Source organism: Rutidosis leptorrhynchoides, chromosome 3, assembly GCF_046630445.1.
Source record: "Rutidosis leptorrhynchoides isolate AG116_Rl617_1_P2 chromosome 3, CSIRO_AGI_Rlap_v1, whole genome shotgun sequence".
Taxonomy (NCBI): domain Eukaryota; kingdom Viridiplantae; phylum Streptophyta; class Magnoliopsida; order Asterales; family Asteraceae; genus Rutidosis; species Rutidosis leptorrhynchoides.
The window spans coordinates 613,484,494-613,502,086 of NC_092335.1; positions in this window are offsets into that span (position 1 = coordinate 613,484,494).

The window sequence follows — 17,593 nt, forward strand, 5'->3', positions numbered from 1 at the left end:
GTCATGATTATATTTCAAGAACTTCCAAGCGATCAAAGATCCTTTGAAGATCAAGTTATTTTTTCATAATTTCCAGTAGGTTTACCTACTAAACTTGAGGTAGTAATGATGTTCATAACATCATTCGATTCATATATGTATAACTATCTTATTCGAAGATTTGAACATGTAATCACTAGAACATAGTTTAGTTAATTATAAACTTGTTCGCAAACAAAGTTAATCCTTCTAACTTGACTTTTAAAATCAACTAAACACATGTTCTATATCTATATGATATGCTAACTTAATGATTTAAAACCTGAAAACACGAAAAACACCGTAAAACTGGATATACGCCGTCGTAGTAACACCGCGGGTTGTTTTGGGTTAGATAATTAAAAACTATGATAAACTTTGATTTAAAATTTGTTCTTCTGGGAAAATGATTTTTCTTATGAACATGAAACTATATCCAAAAATTGTGGTTAAACTCAAAGTGAAAGTATATTTTCCAAAATGGTCATCTAGACGTCGTTCTTTCGACTGAAATGACTATCTTTACAAAAATGACTTGTAACCTGTATTTCTGACTATAAACTTATACTTTTTCCATTTAGATTCATAAAATTAAGTTCAATATGAAACCATAGCAACTTGAATCACTCAAAACAGATTTGAAACGAAGAAGTTATGGGTAAAACAAGATTGGATAATTTTTCTTGTTGTAGCTACGTGAAAATTGGTAACAAATCTATATTAATCATATCCTAGCTAACTCATATTGTATTATACATGTATTCTAATATATTATGTAATCTTGGGATACCATAGACACGTATGAAAATGTTTTGACATATCATATCGACCCATGTATATATATGATTTGGAACAACCATAGACACTCTATATGCAGTAATGTTGGAGTTAGCTATACAGGGTTGAGGTTGATTCCAAAAATATATATACTTTGAGATGTGATCTAGCCTGAGACGTGTATACACTGGGTCATGGATTGATTCAAGATATATATATCGATTTATTTCTGTACATCTAACTGTGGACAACTAGTTGTAGGTTACTAACGAGGACAACTGACTTAATAAACTTAAAACATTAAAACGTATTAAAAATGTTGTAATTTTATTTTGAACATACTTTGATATATATATATGTACATATTTGTTATAGGTTCGTGAATCGACCAGTGGCCAAGTCTTACTTCCCGACGAAGTAAAAATCTAATATTTTTGGGATGAGAATACATGCAGGTTTATAAATGCTTTACAAAATAGACACAAGTACATGAAACTACTTTCTATGGTTGAACGATCGAAGCTGAATATGCCCCTTTTTACTTGGTAACCTAAGAATTAGTAAACCAGTCTACTAATTGACGCGAATCCTAAAGATAGATCTATTGGGCCCAACAAACCCCATCCGTTGTAGTGGATGCTTTAGTACTTCGATGTAGTTTTATCATGTTCGATGGATGTCCCAGAATGATAGGGGATATTCTTATATGCATCTTGTTAATGTCGATTACCAGGTGTTCAAACCATATGAATGATTTTTATCTCTATGAATGGGATGTATATTGAAATATGAAATCTTGTGGTCTATTATTACGATTTGATAAATATATAGGTTAAACCTATAACTCACCAACATTTTTGTTGACGTTTAAAGCATGTTTATTCTCAGGTGATTATTAAGAGCTTCCGCTATTGCATGCTAAAATAAGGACAAGATTTGGTGTCACCATGCTTGTATAATATTGTTTAAAACTGCATTCGAGATTTACTTTGTTGTAACATATTAATATTGTAAACCAATATGTATTGGTAGTGTGTAAGTGTGATATTTTTTAGATTATTATTTCTGAATAATCTAGGTGATGTCCTTTTAACCTTGTCGATAAAATAAAGGTTATGGTTTATTTTTAAAAATGAATGCAGTCTTTGAAAAACGTCTCATATAGAGGTCAAAACCTCGCAACGAAATCAATTAATATGGAACGTTTATAATCAATATGAACGGGACATTTCAGTTGGTATCCGAGCGTTGGTCTTAAAGAACCAGAATTTTTGCATTAGTGTGTCTTACCGAGTTTGTTAGGATGCATTAGTGAGTCTGGACTTCGACCGTGTTTTTCTTCAAAAACGATTGCTTAACATTTTTTTTGTTGGAAACTATATATTATTAACATTTAAATATTATGTGATATATTAATCTCTTAACGTGTTTGATATTGTGTGATAGATGTCTAACTCTAGTACAAATCCCATCGACTCACCTAATAATAATGAAGAGTCGAATATATTTTGGGAAGATTCACAAATTCCCTAAGAAGAACCGGAAGAGGAGGAACCGGAAGAAGAGGAACCGGAAGAGGAGGAACCGGAAGAAGAAGAGGTTCCGGAGGAAGAAATATTGATACCTACAGTAAATCAATTAAATAAAAGAAAATCCTCAACCAACGGACCAAAGTTAAAAATGGTTAATGGTGTTTCCGCCGAGGAAGCAAAATATTGGGAAGATTACCAATTTTCCGATGAATCGGATCCCGATGAGGATTCTGATGATGTTATAGAAATTACCTCAACCCAATTTAATAAAGCAAAAGAAAATAATAAGGGAAAAGGTATAAAAATGGAGAAACCTGATTCCAACCCCGATGAACTTTATATGTATCGGCAACATCCGTATTTCCTAAATTGTAACAATAACCCGGGAACCTCTAAACCACCAGGTTTTTCTAAACCATTGTTGAAAACGATGGCTCGTATTAGAGGAACACCATATATCCCTAGAAAATTAGGAAAACGAACCAAGTCCGAAGAAGAAGAAACCAGTGATTCAGATTAGAAGGTTGTAATCATGTTGTGTATTATATGTATTGTAGTGTGCTTTTACTTTTATGTTCTATGTAAAAATTGCTTGTATTGTTTGTTAATTATCTTTTACGAATCTAATCCTTGTCTATTTTACAGAATAAAAACAAAATGGACGTTAAGGGTAGACAACTGAATATTTTAGAAGACCTACCAGAGGATATGATTGAGGAAATCTTGTCTAGAGTCGTTCGGAATTCATCAGCACATTTAGTTATGGCGAAATTAACTTGTCAAATATTTGAAAGACTTTCCAGAAATGCCTTAGTTTATAAAAGGCTTTCCTTTGATAGGTGGGGCATATCACATTGGGGAGACCGTAAGTTACGCCGTGTTTTCTTTAAAGCGTTAAATGCGGGGAACCCAAATGCAATTTTACGCTACGGGTTGAGAACCTACTTTGACTCAACATATCCCAACATAAGATTTCGTAAGTTAGAAAGAGCTTCTAACATGCAACATAAAGAAGAATGTTATACTTACGGGTTAGTGATGTTCGATTCTTACCAAAGTGAGAAAAAGAATATCGGATTACAACTTTTAAATAAAACCTTCCCACAAGTGACGGATTCAGTAGTTGGGGTGAGAAACAAGGTTTTTAGATTATTACGGGGCTGTTGGACATTACGAAACCCTCGTCCTTTTGACGACATTACAACATACTGCCTAGCAAATGGTCATAACGGTTACTTTCCACAAGATCAAGGATGTAATGCCCCGTACAAAACCATCGTGTACGAATCATCAACAACATGATCATTACAAGGTTAAGTACTATATGCTGTAATTAAAGAAGTTGCATTCACGATAAAAAGGTGATGTCATAACCGACATCAAATGTTTTACATTTCAAAAGCATGCTTCACTAAATAGAAGCAAATAATAAGTATATGTGACCACAATGGTCGTTACAAGTCATAGTTCAAAAGTACGAATGTTTGAATGCAAAATAAAGTAGTTCATGCGATGACAACTCTAAGCAGCGGGTGTCTACAGCACGACTAGTACACAGCGGAAGCTAACCTCAAGCACCTGAGAAAAACATGCTTAAAAACGTCAACACAAAGGTTGGTGAGCTATAGTTTAAGTATAACAGTATGTAAGGTAGGCCACGAGATTTCAGTGCTACTAAGAGCGTTTCAAAACAGTATGATAAAGTATATGTTAACCGTGGGCACTTGGTAACTAACTTAACGTTTATACCCCCTGAAAGTACACTTGGCAAGTGCGTATGCCTACGAAGTATTAAACACTCATTAAATGCTAGCGCTACTAGCCCGAGTGGGGATGTCAAACCCTATGGATCCATATCTAAGATTCGCGTTCACGGTTCAAAAACCAATGATTAAACGTTACCGAGCTAAAGGGAATGTTTATGCCGTTGTATAACCCACACATATATAAGTTTAAGTACTCGTGCCTAGTATGTAAAACATAAAATCCGCATGTATTCTCAGTTCCCAAAATAAGTTAAAGTAAAAAGGGAATGCTATAAATCACAATGATAATGTAGTCGTAAAGTCGGTCCGGTAAAGGTGTGCAAGTAAACGGTCCGAAGGTCCTCAACCTAAGGCAAATAATACTAAGTTAGTAAATCGTATTAATAGGTTTAAAAGTATGTATTTAAGGTCTTAAGGGTCATCATCCTTCATCATTAAACAAAAGGCGTAAAGTAGGTTTCGTTTATGAAAGTAGTTTAAAACAAAGTCTGACTTCAGTCAGTCACCACGGCCTCTACCCTTACTGAATTAAGGTGAGACCAGTGGTCATGGCTCCGTCTATGAGTCCCTTAACTGTGGTAAAATTTACAGAAGCAAACTCATCTTCGTTTAACCGTGGTGACGGTTTAAGTGCGAGTAGGTCTGAAATTTCTGCACAACGTTAAAGGACATAGTGACGATCGGAGGGCCATAAATCCTAAACCGTAACTCGGATTAAGACGAGTCCTATATGAAAAGTTATCTACTCAAAAAGTTCTATCTAAAAATCAAGGTTAGAATAGCCCAGGTCTACTGGTCTGTTACAGAAACATCAGATCAATAGCTTTTGGACAGAAACAGTAAGTTTAAAAGGGTTCCGGTGGTCTTGGTGCTTGATGTTCATCATGGTTCTCATCCTTGATGCATATAGCTTCAAGTGTACAACTCATTGATGTATCTTCATCATCTTAACCAAGTCTTGACCATCATAACCCAAGTGCAAGTCTAAGACATGAAGCACAACTCACTTAAGAGTTGCATGTAGTTTTGATGAACCAAAGTTACATCAAAGTCTTAGGTTTCACACTTACATGAACTATAATAGAAATATTGAACTCTAAACTTGAAAGTTAACTAACTAATCAAGATCATAAGTAGTAGAACATAGTTCTTAGTTTGATCTTGAAGATCCAAGACTCAAAAGTCTAGATCCAAAGTTATATTTAAAGAAAACTTATTTGTGTGTTCTTGAACTTTCAAGGTTAACTTAATTTGTTCAAGAGATATGAGATCAAGACTAACTTGTAGTACTTGACCATATAAACTAACTACATGAAATTAAAGTGCATAAATGAAGAAGTAACCTTAAATAAACAAGAAAAGGTTCATGGTTGTTCATACTTTAAAGATTCAAACTAAAGTTTGATCTTTAGAAAGTAAACTTTAAAGTTTACTTCATGAGCTTCAAGTATGTCTTTAATCAACACAAGAACTTTATAATCTTTGAAACATTATATGTAGAACCTAAACTAGAGAGTTTAGTTCTTGATTGTTCTTGTTAAAACAAGATAAAAGATGAATCAAACTAGAAAGTTAGATTCTTGAAACATGTAAGTAAATAACAACAATTAACAAGACAAGTAACATTAACAACAAAGAACAACAAATGATGATGATGATTTGCATGTATGTATACGGTTTTAGGGAGAAAAGAAGAATAGAAAATGTCTTCAAGTTAACTTACAAAGAGCAAAGAAACCTTGAGAGAAAAAGAGAGAAAGATAATTGCAAGTAGAAGTGTGTTTGAGAAATGAGAGAAATGCTAGCAATATGTGATCAAATTTTGAAACAAAAAATGTACTACCAAGGCCATAAAGGCCACGGCCTGTAGTAGCAAAAGGAGAAGGGATGTATTCAATGGTTACAAGCATGTAAAGATGACAAAAGTTGGATAAAATGGGTGTTTGCATGGGAATGAACAAGTAACTTGATTCCTTACTAAGTTAACTAACTAGTTTACTTCTAATTGATACTTACAAGTGCAAGACATGGGCTAACTAAGTCCATTAATAATGTAGGGTGGGCTTGGAAGTCCAATAACATGAGTCCATTACACTAACAAAGCCCAAGTTCAACTAATTCACAAGTTAATCCAATTAAAGCCCAAGTAACTAACTAATAGTCTTAGTTAATTAAAATGATTAATAAATTTAATCATGAATGTAAATAATATCTAAAAATATTATTCGTGAAAGTTCCGGGTGTCACAAAGACGTTTCGGGCCACTAAAGTCAAGTTCGGGCAATCATGGCAACATGTAAATGTAATAACATACATTCGTTTAAACACGCGTATTAATAATAATAATTATTAATAAAATAACGTTGGAAATTCCAGGGTCGTTACAAAGGATGGGAAGTCGTCTTAGTAAAACCTGAATGCATGACTTGTTTCTGGACTTATGAATTACGTGTCTTTATTTCTTTTGCTGAACAACTTGTGTATTAACTAGAATTGCCTTTATAGCTGCCGAGTAACAAAGTTATTATGTGCTATATTTCATCCTATATGTATAATAGCGGTATTGTAAGTTTGTAAAATATTGTTTAAGTTTGAACGCGAAATATTATTGTAATAAGTTTTTAATATAGAATCGTAGAAGTTGAATTGTATAATAGCTGCTAAGTATGAACTTAACGGGTAGGTACTACCCGAATTAAAACTATAAAATGCTAATATGAAGAAAAAGCTTTTATAAATAAGTTCATATTATGCTACGAAATACTATTGACTACTCTTAAATTCTATATGATTAACTCAATTCTTTTGGCTATTTTTGAAGAAAATGGCACCGACGACTCATCAGAACTTGAACATGAGTGAGGAAGACTTCCGTGTTTTCCTTGCTGCGAACATAGCCACAATGCAGGCCGCAATGTAAAATAACAACAATAACTCTGGTTCTAGCAGTAGAAAAAATTCTACAAGAAATCGTGTAGGATGTTCCTACAAAGAATTCACTGCCAGCAAACCTTTGGAATTTGATGGAACCGAGGGTCCAATCGGATTGAAACGGTGGACCGATGTAACGACCCGCACTTTTTCGATCATTCTATACTTATAAGATTAATATTTACATAAATTAAACCTTACCAACATGATAAGCAATCCAAATTGTCGAGACTTATGTTTTTCGAAAAGAGTTTTACACAACGTTTGACCGTCTAGTTTGACCGATGATATCACGAACTATACAATATATGATAATTATACTGTGTATATATATGTATATATACATATTTAACATGACCTAAGAATGTTTTAATATCTCATTTTGTATTAATAACAATAAGTTATAAGTATATTTTGAAACTACTAACTTAAGTTTTCAAAACGATAACCATACGTAACGTTATTTGACTTAAATACTTATGACCTATAATGTTTATACATATATCGTATAAGTAATGTATTTAATCACTTTTAAAGACTTAAATACATAAAACAATATAAGTATATTTACAAAAGATAACTATATTTGAATCCTCGTTCCGTTTTCTCAAAGATTTCTATACGTATACCTAGGGTATATGTACCCGTATCATACGCAGCTTCTAGATGTATTTACTATTGGTATATACCAATAAAAATCTGCTCCTTAGCAGCCTTAAATGATTAAGAAACATGTGGAACCAACCATTTGTCAAGTAGCATGAATTATTTAGCAAGAAAACAAAGTTAGGTATCTTTTTTTTCCTTTATAACCTAAAAACGTTTTTATGCATGCACACCATTTCTTCACCCCATTTTCTCATACTTACACTTCCATTTCTCTCTCAAAATACTCTTAACTTCATACTTGATCATCTCCAAGCATTTTCCCCATCATTTAGCTTCAAAAACAACACTTAAACCTCATAAGAAAACCTTACAAAAACACTTCAAGAAATCCTTCCAAGAACACCAACTTACTTCCAATCTTTCATCCACTTCCATCACCCTTTTGGTTCTAGGTTCTTACTCCTCTTTTACAACAACCTTGTCCAAGGAACTTGAGGTAGAATCTATGTTCATAACCTTATTCGATTCATATATATATAGCTATCTTATTTTGTGGTATAAAATTTTAACAACAAGAACATAGTTTGAATGTTTTCAAACTTGTTTGCAAACTAAATAGATCCTTCTAACTTAACTTTTAAAATACTCCAAGACCTGTAATATAACTTAAATATATGCTAATTTAACAAGGTATAACTTGGTTTTTCAAAGATTATCTTAAAAACTGTTTTTACGACGTCGGAGTGCCACCGGGGGCTGTTTTGGATTGGATAATTAAAAACCATCTTAAACTTTGAATTGGAGGTTTATTTTCTGGAAAAATGATTTTTACTATGAATATGATAACACATAAAAATTTCATGATTTAACTCAAAGTATAAGTATTTTTAGAAAAATAATCATTTAAGGTTGTTTACATGATGGAAAATGATTAACTTCATAAGTTTCACTAAAGTTTGACCTATTCCGTGTGATTTTGAATACAAACTAAGGTATTTACAGTTCATAGTCTTAAAGAGGGACTCGATCCAAGGAGATGGCAAGTTGAATCAACGAAAACGGAGTTGTAACGAAGAAACTATGACCGAAACAAAATCGGATATCCAAGACTAGTTTAGCCACGAAAATAATTGGGAAAAATTAAATAAATCACATCTTTTTAAGTTAACATGATATTTTATATATATGTACTTATAATTCAATTTTATATGGTTCAGGATCATCCGTAAACAACACGAGAAGATTAATCATAAGATCCCATGATTGTACGCAACACGTCATTTGACAACACCGGTACTTTATGTACGCAACACGTCATTTGACAACACCGGTACCGTGGGTCAAGATTAATCTCGACCAATACATATACGATGGGGTTTTATTTATTTCGTTGGGGGTTTTATTTATTTCATTGCGGGTATATTAAACATCTAAAAATGAACCATTAAAATTGAATTACTAACAACGAACTGCTAACTACGGACTAAGGAATTATTCAAAGTATTAAAAGTATAACAAGTATATATATGTGACGTTTGTTTAAAAAGAAAAGGTATTGATATATTATATATGGATAGGTTCGTGATATCAACCGGAGACCAAGTCAAATTATATATATATCTTCAAGACGAAAGTGAGTATATAGTCCCACTTTTAAACTCTAAATATTTCGGGATGAGAATACATGTATTTTATGTTTTACGTTATGGACACAAGTAACTGAAAAATATATTCTACGTTGAGTTGTACCACTGGCATACTTCCCTGTAGCTTGGTAACTGTTATTTACAGCGGTATTGTAAACGCGAATCCTGTTGATAGATCTATCGGGCCTGACAACCCCAACCGGACTGGACGACCAGTATTCAACGGTTGCACAGTACTTCGTTTCGTGACTACACTTGGTACGGTGTAGTAAGATTTCATAATAAAGGGAATATGCGACGTGATTAAATGTTAAGTATGGTTACCAAGTGCTCAACCACTTAGAATATTTTTATTAAACTGTTTATATACGAAATCTTGTGGTCTATATATATATATATTGCTGGCGGCATTAAACCTATATCTCACCAACTTTATGTTGACCTTTTAAAACATGTCTATTCTCAGGTGATTACTAAAGCTTCCGCTGCATTATGTTGAATTTGAGCAGGATCTTGCGTACGCATATTTGTGTCAAAAATAAAACTGCATACCCAAGGATTTGTGTTGTAAAATATGCTCGAAATCGTGTTGTTATCATTATATGTAAAGTTTGTAAGTCGAAGATTATCGCTAAACGATAATCATCTTTTTATTGTCTAAAGCTTGTAACAAAAATAATGGTTATGGTTTGTAATGTATAATATATGCAGTTTCTCTTTTAAAAATGTCGCATATAGAGGTCAATACCTCGCAATGAAATCATACGTTATCTAACACGTTCTTATGGTTAAGGACGGGTTATGACATGTGGTATCAGAGCGGTGGTCTTAGCGAACCAGGTTTGCATTAGTGTGTCTAACTGATAAGTCGTTAGGATACATTAGTAAGTCTGGACTTTGACCGGGTCTGATTTAAAAACCATTGCTTATCATTGTTGGTTAAAATTTATATGTAAATATTATGTAGTACTAATGGGTTAGTTGTTGTGTGATAGATGTCGGGCTCAAAACTTGTCATCACGTTCAGCGACTCCGAACCAGAATCTTCAGATGGTGTTCCAGTCATTAACCTATCCGATGACGAAAATAATATCTTTGGGGAAGACTCACAAATTCCGGATGAACCGACTATAGAGAACCCGGAAAGTGAACCCGAGGAGGAAAGTGAACCCGAGGAGGAAAGTGAACCCGAGGAGGAAAGTGAACCCGAGGAGGAAAGTGAACCCGAGGAAGAAATACAGGAAATTACAAAAGACGAGTTTGAACTAGGAAAGAAACGAAAGGCTAATGAATTAGAAAATTCAAATCCCGAGTTTAGTAAGGATGATGTGGCACCAACTCCACTAGACACTACCACCCCTATTCCCGCTATTCCTATTTGTTCTATCCCGGCATCCAGTTCTTCAGTCCCACAGCCAAAATATAGGCAGACAGCCAGGATAAGCGTTAAGCGATTCTTTGAACCTAAACGTCCTAGAAAATAGACCAAACGATGCGCTGCCGTATTAAACCATGGGATCATATAATGTTTTGTATAATATTATTAGTGTGATTTGCTTAATGTTCGATGTAAGATAAGCATATGTAAAATAGTGAAGTGTGAAATGCAATAATTTTCCATGGTTAAGTATTATTTAGATGGTAGTAATTGATTCTGTACTAAGCTATTAAGTATGGACATTAACGGGTAGGTACTACCCTAGATATAATTATAAAACGCTAATAAGAAGAAAAGACTTTTATAATAATACCTGGTTCATATTATTAACAAGCTATAATGTACTATAAATACACACTACATCTATAATAATCCATGTGAATAATTATTTTCTTTCATTAGGAAATGGCGCGATTGAATCGAATGACGGAACAAGAAATCCAGGAACTCATCAATCAGCGAGTGAACGACAGAATGTTATGGGTCGAGGCTGCAAGAGGTGCTGCAGTTAACCCAAATCCTCGTGTGGGGTGCACTTACAAAACTTTTCAAGCTTGCAAGCCCTCATCAATCAGTGGAACAGAAGGACCAATCGGTTTAACCCGGTGGATAGAAAAGATGGAGACTGTGTTTAAAATCAGTGGTTGTGTTGAAAAGGACATGACCAAGTATGCATCGTGCACTTTACAAGATAGTGCACTCACGTGGTGGAAAAATTATGTGAAGGCTGTAGGAGGAGATGTAGCTTATGATACTCTGTGGGAAGAATTCAAAACAATGTTAATCAACGAATATTGTCCAAGGAACGAGGTTAGGAAGTTGGAAGATGAGTTACGAAGTCTGAAGGTTATTGGTACTGAAATCACCAACTACAATCAGCGATTCATGGAATTAGTTTTGCTATGTCCTGAATTGGTTCCAACCGAAGAACGGAAGATTGAAATGTACAAAGATGGTTTGCCCAAAAAGGTCAAGGCAAATGTTACAGCATCGAAACCTAAGACAATTCATGAAGCTATAACCATGGCAAACGAGCTAATGGATCAGGTCATCATGGATAAGAAAGTATCCAATACTGATGTGAAGGTATCAGGTAACAAAAGAAAGTGGAATGGAAATTATGATCGAGGTAACCAACAACAATCTTTTAAGAAACAAGAAAACACGCAAGGTGCGGGTAGTGGTTTAAGCTTTGGTTATAAAGGACAAAATCCTTTATGCAACCGATGCCACAAACATCACTCTGGTTACTGTAATGTGGTATGCAACAAATGTAATCGAAAGGGTCATCTTGCTGAAGATTGTAGGGCTCTCGTTACAAATACAAATGGTACCAATACTCTTGCCACCAATGCAAATAGAACTGCTTTGGCTACCATTACTTGTTTTGGGTGTGGAAAACAAGGTCACTATAAGAGCCAGTGCCCGAATCCAGAGAAGAATATCGGACCTGCACGTGGGAGAGCATTTGTTATTAATGCTAGAGAGGCATGTGAAGACCCGGAGCTTGTTACGGGTACGTTTACCATTAATAACTTATCCGCATCTATTATATTTGATACTGGTGCTGATAGAAGTTACGTGTGTAGAGACTTTCACGCTAAATTGAATTGTTCATCATTACCTCTAGATGCTAAGTACATGATTGAGTTAGCTAATGGTAAACTAATTAAAGCCGATAAAATTTGCCGTGATTGTAAAATAAATTTAGCCGGAGAAACATTTAAGATTGATTTGATACCCGTAGAATTAGGAAGTTTTGATGTAATAGTCGGCATGGACTGGATGTCCAAAATAGGAGCTGAAGTTGTGTGCGCCAAGAAGGCAATTCGCATTCCTCGTAAGAATAAAACGCCAGTAATGATTTATGGAGAGAAGGGTAACTCAAAGCTAAAACTCATTAGTTATTTGAAAGCTCAAAAGTGCTTGAAGAAAGGGTGCTATGCTATCTTAGCACATGTTAATAAAGTCGAAAAGAAAGAAAAAGAGAAGTGCATCAATGACGTGCCTGTGGCAAGAGATTTTCCTGAAGTATTTCCGGAAGAGTTGCCGGGATTACCTCCATTTAGATCTGTAGAATTTCAAATAGATCTTGTACCAGGAGCTGCACCGGTTGCCCGTGCTCCATATAGACTTGCACCGTCCGAGTTAAAAGAACTTCAGAGTCAGTTAAAAGAATTACTGGATCGTGGATTCATACGGCCAAGTACTTCACCGTGGGGAGCTCCAATTTTATTCGTCAAGAAGAAAGACGGATCTTTCCGAATGTGTATAGATTATCGTGAATTAAATAAGTTAACTATCAAGAATCGGTATCCACTACCGAGAATTGACGACTTATTTGATCAACTCCCAGGATCATGTGTGTACTCGAAAATTGACCTAAGATCGGGCTATCATCAATTACGTGTCAAAGAAGAAGATATACCGAAAACTGCTTTTCGGACACGTTATGGTCATTACGAATTTTTGGTCATGCCGTTTGGGTTGACAAATGCGCCAGCTGTATTCATGGACCTCATGAATCGAGTTTGTAGTCCATATTTAGATAAGTTTGTTATCGTTTTCATTGATGATATTCTTATCTATTCCAAGAGTGAGCAAGAGCATGAGCAGCATTTAAGGTTGATATTAGAGTTGTTAAGAAAAGAATAGCTATATGCTAAATTTTCTAAATGTGCTTTCTGGTTGAAAGAAGTGCAATTTCTTGGCCACGTTGTTAGTAGCAAAGGAATTCAGGTTGATCTAGCAAAAATTGAAACCATTGAAAAATGGGAGACTCCTAACACACCAACGCAGATACGCCAATTTTTGGGTTTAGCCGGTTATTATAGAAGGTTTATTCAAGATTTTTCCCGAATAGCTAAGCCGTTGACAGCGTTAACGCAAAAAGGGAAGAAATATGAATGGACCTCTGAGCAGGAGAACGCATTTCAAATACTAAAGAAGGAGTTAACTACGGCGCCTATTTTATCGTTACCAGAAGGGAACGATGATTTTGAAATATATTGTGACGCTTCACGACAAGGTTTTGGTTGCGTTCTTATGCAACGGAAGAGAGTTATTGCATACGCATCCCGACAATTGAAGATTCATGAGCGGAATTATACGACGCATGATCTAGAATTGGGAGCAGTTGTGTTTGCATTGAAGATGTGGAGACACTACTTGTATGGGGTTAAATTCACTGTGTTTACTGATCATAAAAGCCTTCAACATATTTTTGATCAGAAACAATTGAACATGAGGCAACGTAGGTGGGTCGAGTTAATAAACGACTATGATTGTGAAATTCGCTATCATCCCGGGAAAGCGAACGTAGTGGCCGATGCTCTAAGCAGAAAGGAACGAGAACCAATCCGAGTTCGAGCAATGAACATAAAAATTCGCATGAATCTCAACTCACAAATCAAAGAGGTTCAACAAGAAGCACTCAATAAAGAAAACATAAGAAATGAAATAATGAAGAAGTATGAGAAGCAACTCGTTATACGGGAAGACGGAATTCGATATTTTGCAAATCGTATTTGGGTACCGAAGTTGGGTGGATTAAGGAAGTTGATATTGAACGAGGCACATAAGACAAGATACTCGATACATCCTGGAGTTGGAAAGATGTATCAAGATCTTAAGACACGTTATTGGTGGCCTAATTTAAAGACAGACGTAGCAACATATGTTGGGGAGTGTTTAACTTGTTCCAAGGTCAAAGCAGAACACTAGAAGCCGTCAGGGTTACTTCAACAACCAGAAATCCCAGAATGGAAATGGGATGGTATTACCATGGATTTCATCACGAAGTTACCAAAGACTGCCTGGGGTTACGACACCATTTGGGTGATTGTTGATCGTCTCACCAAGTCTGCACATTTCTTGCCTATAAAGGAAACGGATAGAATGGAGAAACTATTACGATTGTATATAAAGGAAGTTGTTTCAAGGCATGGAATACCTATTTCCATTATATCTGATCGTGATAGTAGATTTACCTCAAAGTTCTGGCAATCACTACAGGAGGCACTAGGAACTCGTCTGGATATGAGTACCGCATATCATCCGCAAACCGACGGGCAGAGTGAAAGAACAATTCAGACTCTTGAAGACATGCTCAGGGCATGTGTGATCGATTTTGGAAACGGATGGGATAAGTATTTACCGTTAGCAGAATTCTTGTATAATAATAGTTATCATGCGAGCATTAAAGCTGCACCATTCGAAGCATTGTATGGAAGGAAGTGTAGATCTCCTATCTGTTGGAATGAAGTAGGAGATCGACATTTAACTGGTCCCGAGATCATACACGAAACGACTGAGAAGATAGTACAAATCAAGGAGAGATTGAAAACAGCCCGTAGTCGCCAAAAGAGCTACGCCGATGTCCGAAGGAAACCATTAGAGTTTCAGATCGGTGACATGGTTATGCTAAAGGTGTCACCTTGGAAAGGTGTGATACGTTTTGGAAAAAGGGGTAAACTGAACCCAAGATATGTAGGCCCGTTCAAGATCATCGAACGCATTGGACCGGTAGCTTATCGACTCGAGTTACCGCAACAACTCGCCGGAGTACATAATACCTTTCACGTCTCGAATCTTAAGAAGTGTCTTGTAAAGGAAGACCTCACCATTCCTCTTGAAGAAATCCATGTCGACGAGAAACTACAATTCGTCGAAGAACCAATCGAAATCATGGACCGTGAAGTTAAACAGCTCAAGCAGAGCAACATACCGATCGTTAAGGTTCGTTGGAATGCTCGAAGAGGTCCCGAGTTTACGTGGGAACGGGAGGATCAGATGAAACAAAAGTATCCACACTTGTTTCTCGATGACGCAAAATAGGTACAATTTTAAAATTTCGGGACGAAATTTATTTAACGGGGAGGTAATGTAACGACCCGCACTTTTTCGATCGTTCTATACTTATAAGATTAATATTTACATAAATTAAACCTTACCAACATGATAAGCAATCCAAATTGTCGAGACTTATGTTTTTCGAAAAGAGTTTTACACAACGTTTGACCGTCTAGTTTGACCGATGATATCACGAACTATACAATATATGATAATTATACGTTTGTGTACATATATGTATATATACATATTTAACATGACCTAAGAATGTTTTAATATCTCATTTTGTATTAATAACAATAAGTTATAAGTATATTTTGAAACTACTAACTTAAGTTTTCAAAACGATAACCATACGTAACGTTATTTGACTTAAATACTTATGACCTATAATGTTTATACATATATCGTATAAGTAATGTATTTAATCACTTTTAAAGACTTAAATACATAAAACAATATAAGTATATTTACAAAAGATAACTATATTTGAATCCTCGTTCCGTTTTCTCAAAGATTTCTATACGTATACCTAGGGTATATGTACCCGTATCATACGCAGCTTCTAGATGTATTTACTATTGGTATATACCAATAAAAATCTGCTCCTTAGCAGCCTTAAATGATTAAGAAACATGTGGAACCAACCATTTGTCAAGTAGCATGAATTATTTAGCAAGAAAACAAAGTTAGGTATCTTTTTTTTCCTTTATAACCTAAAAACGTTTTTATGCATGCACACCATTTCTTCACCCCATTTTCTCATACTTACACTTCCATTTCTCTCTCAAAATACTCTTAACTTCATACTTGATCATCTCCAAGCATTTTCCCCATCATTTAGCTTCAAAAACAACACTTAAACCTCATAAGAAAACCTTACAAAAACACTTCAAGAAATCCTTCCAAGAACACCAACTTACTTCCAATCTTTCATCCACTTCCATCACCCTTTTGGTTCTAGGTTCTTACTCCTCTTTTACAACAACCTTGTCCAAGGAACTTGAGGTAGAATCTATGTTCATAACCTTATTCGATTCATATATATATAGCTATCTTATTTTGTGGTATAAAATTTTAACAACAAGAACATAGTTTGAATGTTTTCAAACTTGTTTGCAAACTAAATAGATCCTTCTAACTTAACTTTTAAAATACTCCAAGACCTGTAATATAACTTAAATATATGCTAATTTAACAAGGTATAACTTGGATTTTCAAAGATTATCTTAAAAACTGTTTTTACGACGTCGGAGTGCCACCGGGGGCTGTTTTGGGTTGGATAATTAAAAACCATCTTAAACTTTGAATTGGAGGTTTATTTTCTGGAAAAATGATTTTTACTATGAATATGATAACACATAAAAATTTCATGATTTAACTCAAAGTATAAGTATTTTTAGAAAAATAATCATTTAAGGTTGTTTACATGATGGAAAATGATTAACTTCATAAGTTTCACTAAAGTTTGACCTATGCCGTGTGATTTTGAATACAAACTAAGGTATTTACAGTTCATAGTCTTAAAGAGGGACTCGATCCAAGGATATGGCAAGTTGAATCAACGAAAACGGAGTTGTAACGAAGAAACTATGACCGAAACAAAATCGGATATCCAAGACTAGTTTAGCCACGAAAATAATTGGGAAAAATTAAATAAATCACATCTTTTTAAGTTAACATGATATTTTATATATATGTACTTATAATTCAATTTTATATGGTTCAGGATCACCCGTAAACAACACGAGAAGATTAATCATAAGATCCCATGATTGTACGCAACACGTCATTTGACAACACCGGTACTTTATGTACGCAACATGTCATTTGACAACACCGGTACCGTGGGTCAAGATTAATCTCGACCAATACATATACGATGGGGTTTTATTTATTTCGTTGGGGGTTTTATTTATTTCATTGCGGGTATATTAAACATCTAAAAATGAACCATTAAAATTGAATTACTAACAACGAACTGCTAACTACGGACTAAGGAATTATTCAAAGTATTAAAAGTAT